The following is a 14,456-nucleotide window of genomic DNA, read 5'->3' as shown; positions in this document are numbered from 1 at the left end:
AATCAAATTAAATTTTTAAATACACCGAGGGACAACCCTCGATAAATATAAATATTTAACAATTATATTTTTCATTTTACTGAGGAATGTCCATCGGTAAGCTAAATGAAAAGCACTTTGATATTTGAAAAATAACGAGGGACGTCCCTCAGTCACCTGAAAATCTGAGATTTACAATTACACATGTTACCGAGGGACTGTATCGGTAAGTCCCTCAATATTTCTGGTAATATTTTGGCAAGCATTGCCTATTTTTCAACGTAGCACTCTTGTAAAAAAAAAATCGATGGTGATTCAATAAGAATCGAAACGCATCCAACAACACCATCAAAACAATAATAAAAACACATCAAAATAATTCAAACATTAAAATTAAGCCAACAAAAAACGTACGAATCCAACCAACGTCAACGTTATCCAAACATATATCAAAAGCATCCCACTAGACTTCAAACAATCCAAAATAACATAAGTTAGAACAAAAATAACAACGGACACCTAATACTCCATTTCAGCCTCTCCATGCTCCTGATCCTCCTCATCCTCTACATCCTCACCATCATCATGATCGGGGCTCGGGGGCGGAGAGCGAGGCAACTTGATGAGGTTACACACCTGATTCTTGAGTTCTTTGACATCTGACTCAAGATTTATCTGCGTCGCTCCTCCTCCAACCTTTTCTTACGTTCCTCGTCATAATTCCTAGCAAGTTCCCGAAGTTCGTGTCGCATCTCCTCAAGCTTGCTCATTTGACACGGTGGCGAACTTCCTATACCTTGCAATCCACACTGGAGGCGGTGAAAGTTCTTCTCGGAGCAAAGGCCATATGCTCTTCCCTTATTCACGCCGCCGACCACGTCCAACCAACAGGAGATAGTTTGTTCCTCCGATGGCATGATTGTATTGCCTTGATCATCGGTCGGCCGACTCTAGTGAGCTCCTCCATCGCTTGATTATACCGATTCTACATAAAAAGTAAACTTTAGTATATAAATAAATAGTATTCCAAAATGGATCTTTATACTTTACATTGCAATACAGGGAAATATATACACAAGAGGTAGGCTTCATATTTGGGGTATGATTGATCATATGACCTGCCCATTATGTGAAGTAACTGATGAGATCATGGACCATTTATTTTTCCAATGTCTGTACTCAAAAGTTGTTTGGAGTAAGCTACTGGAATGGCAAGGATATCATAGGAATGTCTTACCATGGACTGAGGAAAAGCTGTGGATAATATGCTATGCTAATGGCAAGGGCACAAAAGATGAAATGCTCATAATTGTTCTGGCTGGGACCATATATTTCATCTGGCAAGAGAGAAATCATCATGCATTCCAACAGAAACAAAGGAGAGCAGAAGTGCTGATTAGATTAATAGTACAGGAGACTATGTGTAGAGGATGGCCAAAACCGAAACTAGCTGCTAGACTTAGTCAGTTAAATTTCTATCCGTAAGATAGTGTCGAGAGAGGAAATGTTGTTTATGCGTTGTGTGATAAGCTTTGTCGATGATATCAGGCATTAAGTGCTTTTCTTAGCTTACATACTGACATTGACATTGACAGTCCATAATAATTCATAATGAAACACATTTTATAGTTCATGAATAAGCATTAAATGTTTTATTTGCAGTAGATAAAAACATAACTAACAAAGTAAAATGAAAAACCAGAATAGAGAAGAACAAGGAAAGCTATCTAAGAGTGTAAAGGACCATTTCACAAACACCGCATTCACTTGAATGATGACCATAACTTCGAAACATCCATTCTTTTGCCACTTGAAAACACATAAGTAATTCCTTCTTTCTCTTCCCCCTTAATTCGTGTTAATACATCAAATTAATATGCGCTTAAATTTATTCAGACTATATAGAGACACCAATACCCTCACTCAAATCTCTCGTTCCACAATTTTTTGGAGAAACCAAACAACATAACTACACATGGAGTGTTTAAAGCCTAAGCAAGACAAACAAAACATATATTTGTAAGAATGTAAGGAAAAACTTGAGATATATTACAAGTAATAATCAATGTTATAAAGAGTCAGTCACATGGCCCATGGGTTAGCTGCTATAGGTGTGCTTCTTGTAGAAAATATATGGGCAATTCGCAGAATTGCCCTTCGTTTGGGGTGGTCTTTAAATTTTGCCCCTCATATTTGAAATCTTTAAATTTTGCCCTTCGGCTAAAAACCCATAGGTTCCGGTTCGAACCCACACGCAAATAAAAATTTAAAAAAAAATTCGCAAGGCGAGTTAAATTTCGCTATGCCCCCCGACGGCATACACTTGTGAAGGAATTACCGAAGTTATGCCGGACCCGGCATACTTATGCCTTATGGGCGGACTTGGCATAAGTATGCGGGTCCGCATAACTTTGATAATTCCTTCACAAAGTTATGCCGGGTCCGCGTATAAAAGTTTGCCCATTAAATTTTGCCTTATAAGGCAAACTTTTAGTTATACCTTAAGGAAAACTTACGCCTTATGGGGCATACTTTTAGTTATGTTTTATGGGACACACTTTTAGCTAAGGCATTACTAAAAGTTTCCCTTGAAAAGTTAAAAAAAATATATATATATATATGCCTATGAAGTCCTCCTTTTAGTTATGTTTAAAAGTTGGAGGGGGGGCGACTTTAGTCTGTTAAGTAAAAGTCCGGAGGGGGCGACTTTTAGTTGTGTTTAAGTAAAAAGTCGCGGAGGGGCGGACTTTTAGTTGTGTTTAACTAAAAGTCTGCCGAAGGGGGCAGACTTTGCCTTATATATATATATATATATATATATATATATATATATATATATATTTACTTTTCAAGGTAAACTTTTAGTTATGCCTTAACTAAAAAGTATGCCCCAAAGACATAACTAAAAGTATGCCCATAATGCGAAAGTTTTCCTTAAGGCATAACTTAAACTTTGCCTTATAAGGCAAAGTCTATGCATTAAGGAAAAGTTCTTGCCTTATAGGGCATAATTTTGTTATGCCTTAACTAAAATTCTGCCCCATAAGGCATAACTAAACTATGTCTTAGGAAAAATTCTGCCTTATGGGGCAGACTTTTAGTTATGCCGGATCCGGCATAACTTTAGCTTTTCCTTAAAGATTGTATGCCGGATCCGGCATACATTCCCCCAGTCCTGCCTTGCGAAGAGCATCCATAACCATTTCATGACAAGCACTAGTTTTATTCCATTCATCAGAAGCATTAATCCTGAAAGCCAACTGAAAGCAGAAACACCTGCCTCGCGCTAAATAGATTTAATAGACCATGCTCTTCCTATACGACTTAGCCTTTTGCTTGGACACAAGCAGATCCAAGATTTGAAGTTGATGGATTCCTTCACAGTCAAATATTTATAAATATTTAATTTCTTAATACATAAACAGGGTCTGAGCCAAAGCTATTTAGTTTAAGGCCACAAGATTCAAAAGTCTTCTTTACATTCTTAAAACTTCATGCCTAGTCAAACTAAGACACATAAAATGCAACTGATGGAGTATAAGAAGACTAGAGTCCAGTGAAACACCCAAAAGTATCAATAAAATCATAAGCTTATTTTCAACAGAAACATACCCAGCTTCAACTTTTATTGACTGAGTTGGAGTGGCTTCTGATCTTAAAGAGACTACGCAAGAATCACAAATTTGATCAATTTTTCCAACTGAAGTTGCAGCAAAATACCCTGGCCACCATGAGAAATCAAGAAAAGATCATTTGAGTGTACTTGTGCGAAAACTCTGTCACCATATTCAACTTCACATAAGAAAGCTCACTTTTGCAATTTTGACATATGATATTTTCTTTCACAGGAATCGGGCCAATGAAGCTCCGAATTGTTGCTTCTAAATTCTTCAAAGAACCTTTCCGCATTCTTTGACCACATCAAGGAGACTCTTCCCATTCTCCAGGCAGATATACTGTGATGCACGTCTATATGTTTTACATGCATGGATCTCAAATTTGCAAGGAGGAACAACCTAAAAGAAAGTCATACAGCCAGTTAATGGAAATGTTAAGACCCAAACAACTACAGAGTCAACAAAGAGCAAAAAAGAGATACAGAAATAACAAATACTCACCATTAAGGCACCCTTGCACGATCACAAGAACATAGAATTCCAATATCTTTTGACTGTTCCCCTCAGTGGAATTCCCTAAATTAAGACAATTCACCTTTAGTGATCAGAATAAGATAAAACTAATCAATTCCATGACCATTTTGAATTTTCAGTCCAAACTAGATGAGGAACATTGATAGGGAATAGCTAGATAAGCTTTTTGACAAGAGAAACTGCACAAACAAACTAAATGATGTAGCTTCCTGCAATAATAAATCCATGTAACATGTCCACACTCCAGAGTTGAATGCCAATGCTGCTTTACTGTTTTCAACTCGACTCCCATTCATGTTCGGGCTATAGGATCTCATTGTACATCCCAAGAGCATCCATAACCATTTCATGCAATCTAGGATCTTGACTACTTTCACCAACAACAAAATTATGATTGCAAATATTCAAGATATTTCACTACCCTCAATTTCTCCATGACTAGTCCAAACATAATAGTCGTCCATAAAACCCTTACTACAAAGATCAAACTTTGTCTAACATCCTCGGTTTTAACCACTTTATACAATTGCAATCTGCACAAGGACACCTAATTGTCCCATCCTTTTGACAAAATAAATTTGCACTTAAAAGAGCGATTAATAAACCCCTCAACGCCTTGCTTAAATTCATCCCTCAACCCCCGTCGATTAGGTAACACCCTATCATACATCCATCTACGATGTTCATTGTCCATCTACATGTACAAATAACAAATCCACATGAATAGTTTAAGATGCATAGAGTAATTCTACATCTAGTACACATATTTAGTGATCTAGTAAATAAACCAAATTCGATATACAATTTCATGCATACTTAATATTTAAAAGATTACATGATGAAGAGTTGACATTTATAATCTTTGAGTTTTCAAAATAGATGATCCTTCCATTTCAAAATAAATAGTGTTTTAGGCTTTTCATTTTATTTAAAAATAAGTTGTTCTTTAGAATTTCAAAGAGGAAATTGATCTTATTCTTCCAAATTAAAAACAAGGGGCTTGGGGGAAGATCTCATAGAAAAGCTTCTAAATACCACAGTACACAAACAACAACTATGCTTCAATCAAAACTAGTCCGATAAATAATACGAATCCTCGCTATCCTTTTCCCTCTATTTGGACCTTCTAGAAAGAAAACTAAACCCTATGGCAATTTAAAGCTAAGCCCAAAAAAAAAAAAAAAAAAAAAAAAAATAATTGGCCATGGAAGATGTCAAATGGTAGCGAAAATACTCTCACAAAAAAACCCCAAATCAGAATTCATTTAGCATAAGCCTAAATGTTTGAAACTTATATCTTTGCACACAAAAAAGAGGAAATTTAAGCAACATATGCAATCAAGATATTTCCTATTAAAATCTAGAAAGATGACAAATTTTAAGCTGAGAATACTTCAAATTCCTTCAAAATAATTGCAGTAATTAATGACTTCAAATAATAAACCTTACCTCTTCAAGAATATAGAAAAAACCCAAACTTTGTCTCCACTTTGAAATTGCAAAGTCAATTTTTTTGCTTTGTGTTCATCACTTATAACATTGCTTCCAATTCCACAAATTGGGTATCTTAGGCTTAAGTAACTCTTACGCCCCGTGATTGAAGTGGCGCCGTTGAGAAGAGAGCGTGTGATTACGTAGTCCTCATTCTCTGTAATCCTCTGAATGAAAGAATTTGGGGAAATGGAATGGTTAGGTTAATAGTGCTCTATTTTTCTTTTGGCTAAAATAAATGGCGCCTAAGTTTCCCGCTTCTCGAGTTTATTTTTTTTTCCCAACTTTTTTTCACTCCACTTATGTTCTAGCGCCTAAGTGTCTTTTAATCTAGCCTTAGTTTTTTAATTTTTTTTTTTTTTTAACACAAATGGGATGGGTAATGGAATGTATATACTCTCTCCGTTTTAATTTATGTGAACTCATTTGACTTTGCACGAAATTTTAAAAAATAGAGAAAGCTTTTTAAACTTGTAATGTTAAATGAGTCACATATATTTTGTGTGGCTATAAATCATTGCATGAAGGTAAATTGTTTCTAATTATACAAAGAGATCATTCTTTTTGACACGAACTAATAAGAAAATAAGTTCACATAAATTGAAACGGAGGGGGTATTAAACTATTTATAATCTTTGAGATAATAAGTAAATAAAAAAATTAAATTTAGATAATAACCATCAAATTCTCGTAGAAAACTTGCAAAACAATTTACTTTAAAAAAATTGATAACTCAAATTAGCCTATTTTAGATCGAATCACCGAGTTGAATAAAATTTTAACTTAACAAAAGATATATTATATATATTGTGAAGACAAAATTGAGATTGTTTTAATAAAAGATGAATTTATCATAAAAGAGTGAAAATAAAATTTTGTTTGGGAATGTCAAACCAAATTATCTCCAAACAAATCAAGAATCACTAAACTTATACTGGTAGTAGTTGGTGGTGGCGATTGATAGTGATAGCTAATAATGTTGGTAAATGATGACGGTGATTGACGATACATAGTGGTGAAGGATGACGGTGATAAACGATATATAGTGGTGACTGATTGTGGTGATGGCAGGTAGTCATGAACGATGGTGTGTTGTAAAAATGGTGGTTGGTGGTGATGATTGTAAATAGTGACTAGTGGCATTGTACGTTGATTATAGTAATTGATAATGGCAATGGGTTGTGAGTAGGTGACAATTAATAATGGTAGGCGGTGACAATAATTGATAATGATGGAAGATGTCGTAATGGTAGCGATAATTAAATTGAGGAAACGATGAGCTGCCATCTTTGTAGAATTTTTGTAATCGATATTTTAATGATATTAAGACTTTGTTACAGATCTTTAATAATCATTCGGACTCATTAAGTAGTTGTAACATAATAGATTAATATCACAAATACAATTTCACGTACTGTAATTATTGACGTATACGCTAATCAATAAATAATATTTCTTAAAGATACCACTCATGCACTATATACTACTTAGTATAATTATCGATTTATAAGTTAATCAATCAGTATTACTTAAGAATACCACTAATATACTTCTACTTACTAGAATTATTATATAATAGACTTATCAATCACTAACATTACTAAACAATACTTCTAATACAACGCACTTTAATCATTGTCAATTTATAAGCTAAACAATCATTAACTTTTATTAAGGATGCCACTAAGAACACTTCTATTTATACTATCACTTTTTAAACTTATCACTTATAACATTCTTTAGAGTGCTATCACTATACACTTTTACCTGGTACAATAAATAAGTGGTACTAGTTAATTTTCTTATGATAAGTCTAGAAATGTAATATAACCGAAAAAAAAAAAAAAAAACTTTAAACAATTACCGAGGGACTTACCAATTGACACCATCGCTATTTTTTATTTAAAAAATATAAAATAATTATTTATTAAATACTCAATTTTACATATTTAATTTACCAAGAGACGTCCCTCGGTAATTTCAAAAAGAAAACTCAAAATAATTATATCTACTCTATCGAGAGACTCCCTCGGTACATTTTATTTAATTTTCATTTATTTTTTATTAACATACTGATGGTGTCCCTCGGTACAGGAAAAAAAGAAATTCAAAATATTTATATTTATATTACCGAGGGTCTCTCTCGGAAATTTTAATTTGTTTTTTATTATGTACCGATAGAGTCCCTCGGTATAGTCAATTAAATGTTGACTTTAAAAAAGTCAAATAATTTACCGAGGGATGTCCCTCGGTATCTTTAAAAAATAATTAAAAATTAAAATATTTGACTTTTCCGAGGGACGCCGTGGCAAAGTACCTCGGAATAGTGACATCAAATTTGTCCCTCGGTAACCCGCGTAGGTAAATAGCTTGTTTTTAGTAGTGACTCTAGTAGATAACCATAAAGAAACATATCATGGTATATTTCTAAATTAATTATCTGTATGCCTTTAATTTTGTTCTGCCCAAAGCTTTCTACTTTCTAGGAATGAATTGCTCGGTCTTTCCTTCTTAACTTTTCATTTTCCAGTTTGTATGTGTCACGACCCAACCAGAGGGCCATGACGGTCACCCGGAGCTAATCTACCGGGCACCTTTCATCATACTTCTACAATCATATCTAGGTGAGCTATATGGCCTACTCATAATCTGTATGCATCAATAACACAATTTTATCGGGCTAAGGCACTTTTATATCAACATCAACACTATGCCTATATATATACACAAGCGGATGAGGCTAACAAAATGATTTACAAAAATATGAGCCAATAAGGCCGACGAGGCTAACAAAATGATTTACAAAACTATGAGACAACAAGGCTAAGAGACACCTAGCTATACACAACTGTCTACGAGCCTCTAGAAAGAGTATGTAACATCGCAAAGACGGGACAGGACCCTCCCATGCCCATATATGCACACAAAATAATAGTACTAACAGTTGCAGCTCCGGATCAAATGGAACTCCTATAAGCAATCTCTGGATAAGCAGTCTATCTCCCTGTTCACCTGCGGGCATGACGCAGCGTCCACAAACAAAAGGATGTCAGTACGAACAATGTATTGAGTATGTAATGCATAATCAATAACATAATGGAAACATGAAGGATTACATGAGATAGAAGAGTCATGAGATAGTAGAGCCATTTATACCTCTAGCGACGTTCATTATATTTACTTAACCTTTTTCTAATGGGAACCTTCCATTACATACACATACATATATAGTAGTACCATACCCGACCATAGAGGTTCGGTGTCACACATAACCGACCATAACAAAGCTCGGTGTTATACATACCCGGCCCTATCAAGGCTCAGTGTTATCCGTACCCAACTGTAGTGGTGCGTGCGCAAAAGATATCATACTCGGGCACATAAGCTCAGTGTTACAAAATAGTCATACATATACATAGACCCATAGAAATACATAATTGTCATCAACATCATCATCATCACTAAATCTTTCCTTAGAGGTTCAACTATCGTAAAATGGGACCAATGGTATCGTGAGAGTATCAAGACTTATGAGCTTTAGCATTTCTAGAAATGGAGTCATCATGGAAGACATTATGGATTTCACATACCGGTATACAACAATGGAATCATGCCTTAAGAAAGGAGGGTTAGCCTTACATACCTTAATGTCTTCTTAGCTACTTAACGTTCACCTCCAAAGCTCGAAAAATCTACATTTAAGAGGGTTCATACCAAGGTTACGCTTCAAAGACACCCTTAAGTTCAAACGAGTATAATTCGTAAGCTAGCGAAACTTGGGCAGCATTTCCCCTATTTCATCTACTTCTACCTACTTCCAAAACAACTCCCAATCAACAATGACATTATCAACAATACCACAATCAAGAGGTTTCATTCAAGTTAAGCATCATCCAATCCCCAAAACTCTTTTTCATGATCATTCATTACAATATCTACAACACAACACCATATATACTTATGTACAATACTTCCTCAGCATCATTAGTACCACCCACAACAAGATTATACTCATAACATGCCAAGAATTACAATTCAAGTTAACCTATAGCTCATAATATCCTCAAGTTCAAACTTGAACTCTATTTTCACTTTTCTTCCTTTTCCCACATGGTATAACAATCAAACAACCTTAACCATATGTATAGATGTGAAATCTTACCTTAATCACTCAAGAAAAAGTCTTGGATCAACTCACTCCACTCAAGTGAAGTCTCCAACAACAATACCAAAGGAAAACTTAAGTTCCACTAATCCAAGCAAGCTTCTTTGCACTTGAATCTCTTGGATTTGACTTAGATTAGTTTATGGACTTGGCGAGAAGGTTTTGGAGAGCCCTAAGATCTTTTTTGGGGAAATAATGAGCTCAAATGAGGTAAAATGAAATATATAAAGCGTGACTTAAAATCCCGTCGGGCAATTCTACACTCACTTTGACGGACCGTCAAAATTCCTGCGGCCCATCAAATTGCCCAACCAAACATGGCTCACTGTGACTGTTTTACGCTGGGAAAATACCATTTGACGGGCCGCAGAAATTTTTGTGGTCCGTCAAACTGATCCGTCAAAATGTTCTGCCCGAGCAGTCTGTCTTAAAACACCCATAACTTTTTACTCCGATGGCACATTGACGAAAGGTTTGTTGCGTTGGAATCTGGACGCAATGAACTTCAATTTGGACAAAAAAAACACACCAAAACTCCTAATATTCTAGGAGATATACCTCTCTCAAGTTGGACCAAAATCCTATCCAAAATTTTGCCAAGTTTTTTCAAAGTTCTGACAAACTTAATTTCCTTAATTCGCTTGTTCTCAAATCCTTTCATAGCTTATTTCATGAACTTAAAACCCCCCATAACCATAAGATAGGAACATATAATCTCATATATCCTAGAAAATAACTCCAGTTTCCATGATTAGGACAACCAACACCTAACGAATTTCAACGTACAAAACTACAAGGTGTAACAGTATGCTTCTTTGGAGACTGATGTGCCTGTCATGCTCTGTTTGTGTTTCGATCTGCTTGCTTTTTGCACTAATAGTAATCATTTGTTGGATTTTTCTTCTTTTACTTCATTGTCATTTGATTATTTTGCTTCCTATGTTGTCTAATTTTCTCAATTTCATTATTTTATTCTTTTCATTTTGCCTCTTCTTACATGGCCCTGTTGATGCTTTTCTCCCATTGGAATTTATTTTGTGTGCCTAATACTTGGATATAAGTATGTAACAGTGTCTGGGTAGCGGATTTCGATGATAAAATGGAGCTTAGATGGTGGGTGCACCAACAGAAGCCCTATATTTGACGGAAATTATTGCATGCTTCGAAAAAACATTGTTTTTCAACTGGGTACTTTGAGAATAATTATGGGTTTGTTTTTGTATTCCCAAGTAAGTGTGTATGTTCACAAGTTTAAAAGTGATTAGGGGTTCTAAATCTGGTTTCGTCAAAATAGACAAGTAAACACAAACATACGAATAGGAGGAGAAAAGAGGTCTAAGATCTACTGTGGTTCACTTTTAAATTATTGAGAAGGACAAAGGGTAAAGAATAGAACTCCAAATCTGCATGATGAAGCATTTTTGTGTTTCGGCCAAAATTGAGTGTTCTCATTTTTTACTTTAGTTGTTATGCATATGTCTACTGTTACACCCCGTAGTTTCGTATGTTGAGATTCGGGCTACCTTTCAGGAGGTATGTGAGCTTATATGTGTTTAACTTATGGTTATAAGGGTTTAAGTGCATATAGTAAGCTATGGAAGGATTGAAGGGCAAGTGAATTAAGGAAATTAAATTTGTTGGAACTTGAAAGAGAATATGAGGGGTAATTTTGGCTCAACTTGGAGAAAGAATATCTTTTAGTAGATGAGGAGTTTTGAAGCAAAGTTAAAGCCTAAAATAAAGTTTGTCGTGTCTAGTTTCCAGCGCAACAAACCACTCGTCGATACGGTATCGGAGTAGAAAATTATGGACGTTACAATTTCAGCTGACAGAGCAGAAACGCGTGCTACAGTAACCGACTTGCTACAGTAATTGCTACAGTGACCCCCGACCCGAATTTGACCCACTATTTAAGGATCAAATCTGATCCTAAACTTCATTTTTCGGCCAAGAACACTCCAAATATTTCCCAAATTCTCTAGAAAACTCTCCCAACTTCCCTCCACTAGATTTTAACGCAAATTAAGTGAAATCCCCGAATTTATGTTTGGACAACACATAGCTGCGATTATAATATCGAATTGCGGTGAAACTTGGCTTGGATTCAAGGTGATAATCGAATATATTGCAATTCTAGCGGGTGAAAGGTATGAATATTTTCTTATGAGTATTGAATTAAGCTTATCTACGGAGGAAAAGTTACTAAATGAGCGTATAAGGAATTTATGGGTCGAGAAATTGGATAAAACATCGTGTGGGATGTTTATGGAATATTTTTGTGTTGATAATATTGTTGTTGATGTTGGTATTGTTATTGGTTGCTGAATTGAGATTTTGGGCTAGGCATATAAACAGGGGAGATGCTGTCAAAATTTCGGCAGATTCTTGAAAGATTTATTTGAAGGACTAAGACAAGCGTATAAAGGTGAGTCTAACAATAGTATAAATTTTCTTGAATATAGATTTACGAGCCTGGGAGGACAAGCGTTGAGTAGTTAAAGTTAAGGCGACCAAAAAGGTATGTTAAGGCTCGTCCCTTTCTTTCAAAGGCATGATTCCTAAGTTATGATCCCATAAATGTTTTCATAACCTCCTTGTTTTCAAAAGCTAGAAGTTCATGACTCTTAAAGCTTCTTATGATGTTAAATGAAAAATGTTCTATGATGATTGTGACGATGATGATGATTCTCTTCTAGAAACTCGAGGCTATGATTTGAGAGCATTATGAGATTATTGAGCCATTCCATGAATCCCTTGATCTTACTTATTGTTGATGGTCTCACCTCATGTCATTCGTTCATTCGAGGTGAGATATAGCGAAGATAATGGTTCTATTTTCAGTGCTACCAAAGTTCATGATTCTCGAGACTCTCGTGACATTATCGATTTCATCTTACGATGATTGACCCTTCAAGGAATGATATAGTGACAATGGTAATGCTAATGATGATGTTGATTTCATTTATGTATTTTTATGTGTATGTATGTATGCATTGCATCCAACTGATCAGTTGGGTATAACACCGAGCCTACATGGCCAGGTAAGATAACACCCAGCCTACATGACCGGGTAAGATAACACCGAGCCTACATGGCCGGGTAAGATAACACCGAGCCTACATGGCCGGGTAAAATAACACCGCGCCTATATGCCCGGGTAAGATAACACTATGCCTTAATGGCCGGGCAAGATGTTATATATATTACCGTGCCTTAATGGCCGGGCAAGATGATATATATATTACCGTGCCTTAATGGCCGGGCAAGATGCTATATATATTATCGCGCCTTAATGGCCAGACAAGATATTATACATGGATATGTATGGAAAAGTTTTTTTTTAAAAGCTAAGCATGCACGACATTCGCCTTAAAAGGGCATTCAGAGGCATAGATTGATCTTTTTTATATTACTTTATCTTCATACATTCATTATATTATTTTCCATGTTCGGTATCTCTTACTATGTTACCGTTCATGCCTTACATACTCGCACATTGCTCGCATCGACGTCCCTTCGTGGATGCCGAGTTCATGTCCGCAGGTGTAGATAGACGAGACGAGGATCTTTCATTGTAGGCTGCCTTCAGGTACTGGTCTCGAGTGGTGGCTCCACTTCTTCCTGGAGCATTGCCGAGTCGGAGTCTATATATATATATATATGAATTGTGTTAAGGGTACGTCGGGGGTTCGTCCCGACCCGCATACCTCGCCATGTTCATAGAGTCTTTGCGCAGTATCACTCTCGTGTATAGCTTAGCCAAAGTGTGACAGAAGTAATGTCGGCATCATGGGTCTATTGTACATTTATTTATGCATGATATTATGTTCATATTTAGCCTTTTGATCTTATTGTTGTCGTTCGAGACATAAAGGATGTGAGTTGTAAGTTGGTTTGCTCGGTTTTCGCAAGGTGCCGAGCGCCAATCACGCCTTATCTAGGGTGGGGTGTGACATCTACTTATTTATCACTCCTAATATTTCACTATGTGTGTCACGACCCAATTTATCTAAGTCGCGCGGGCACCTACCTTTTTCACCTCGGTAGGCGAACCCTCAACCCAACAATAGTAAAAACATGAATAAATAAGTAAATAAGCAGAAGAGACAAAATCACATAAGTCTGACGATAATGATATAGAAATATGTGGAAGTAAGGAAAATACACCCCAGAGTCTGGTCTAACCATGCAAGAGCATCTAACTAGAATCTACAAGTCTGGAATTATCAATAATACATCAAAAGTGTTATATCCCGTATTTTGTACGTTGGAATATTTTAAGTTAGTTGCGACAAGTTAAGGACAAGGCTATTTTTCGATTTGGTGTAATGTATAAGTTGTTTATGAATTTTATTGGTATGGAATATTAAGGGAAATTAGTGGGCTAGAAGTCAAATAAAAATTTCATGAAAAGGCCAAAGTGGCCGGGTGTTAAGGTGGACCCACATGTTGGGATTTTATAAAGGACATATGAAGAGATATATGAGTAGTAAATGTGAAGTTGAGCAAGTCCTAAGAAGGACCCATAAGCTAAAAATGAGTGTAAGCCCTCCAAAGGGACGATTTAAGAAAACGTCTTCGGGTGATCTGACTTCGAGGGGCAAAAGCGGTATTATGAGTTTCAAATTTAGGAAAACTCCCAGAATAAAAGTTGTATATAATTGAAATAG

At 35.8% G+C, this 14,456-nt stretch overlaps 1 long non-coding RNA gene across 1 annotated transcript; it reads right to left on the bottom strand.

Moving 5' to 3' along the window:
- Positions 1-355: 355 nt before the first annotated feature.
- On the bottom strand, positions 356-1,469 carry LOC132044565 (uncharacterized). The gene is made up of 2 exons (XR_009412225.1): positions 1,217-1,469; positions 356-964 (listed from the first exon to the last, which is right to left on the bottom strand). It is a non-coding gene; the product is annotated as an uncharacterized LOC132044565 (long non-coding RNA).
- Between the last annotated feature and the right edge of the window lie 12,987 nt (positions 1,470-14,456).

The sequence above is a fragment of the Lycium ferocissimum genome, unplaced genomic scaffold, assembly GCF_029784015.1.
Source record: "Lycium ferocissimum isolate CSIRO_LF1 unplaced genomic scaffold, AGI_CSIRO_Lferr_CH_V1 ctg4814, whole genome shotgun sequence".
Classification (NCBI taxonomy): Eukaryota; Viridiplantae; Streptophyta; class Magnoliopsida; order Solanales; family Solanaceae; genus Lycium; species Lycium ferocissimum.
This window is presented reverse-complemented; position numbering and strand designations above follow the sequence as displayed.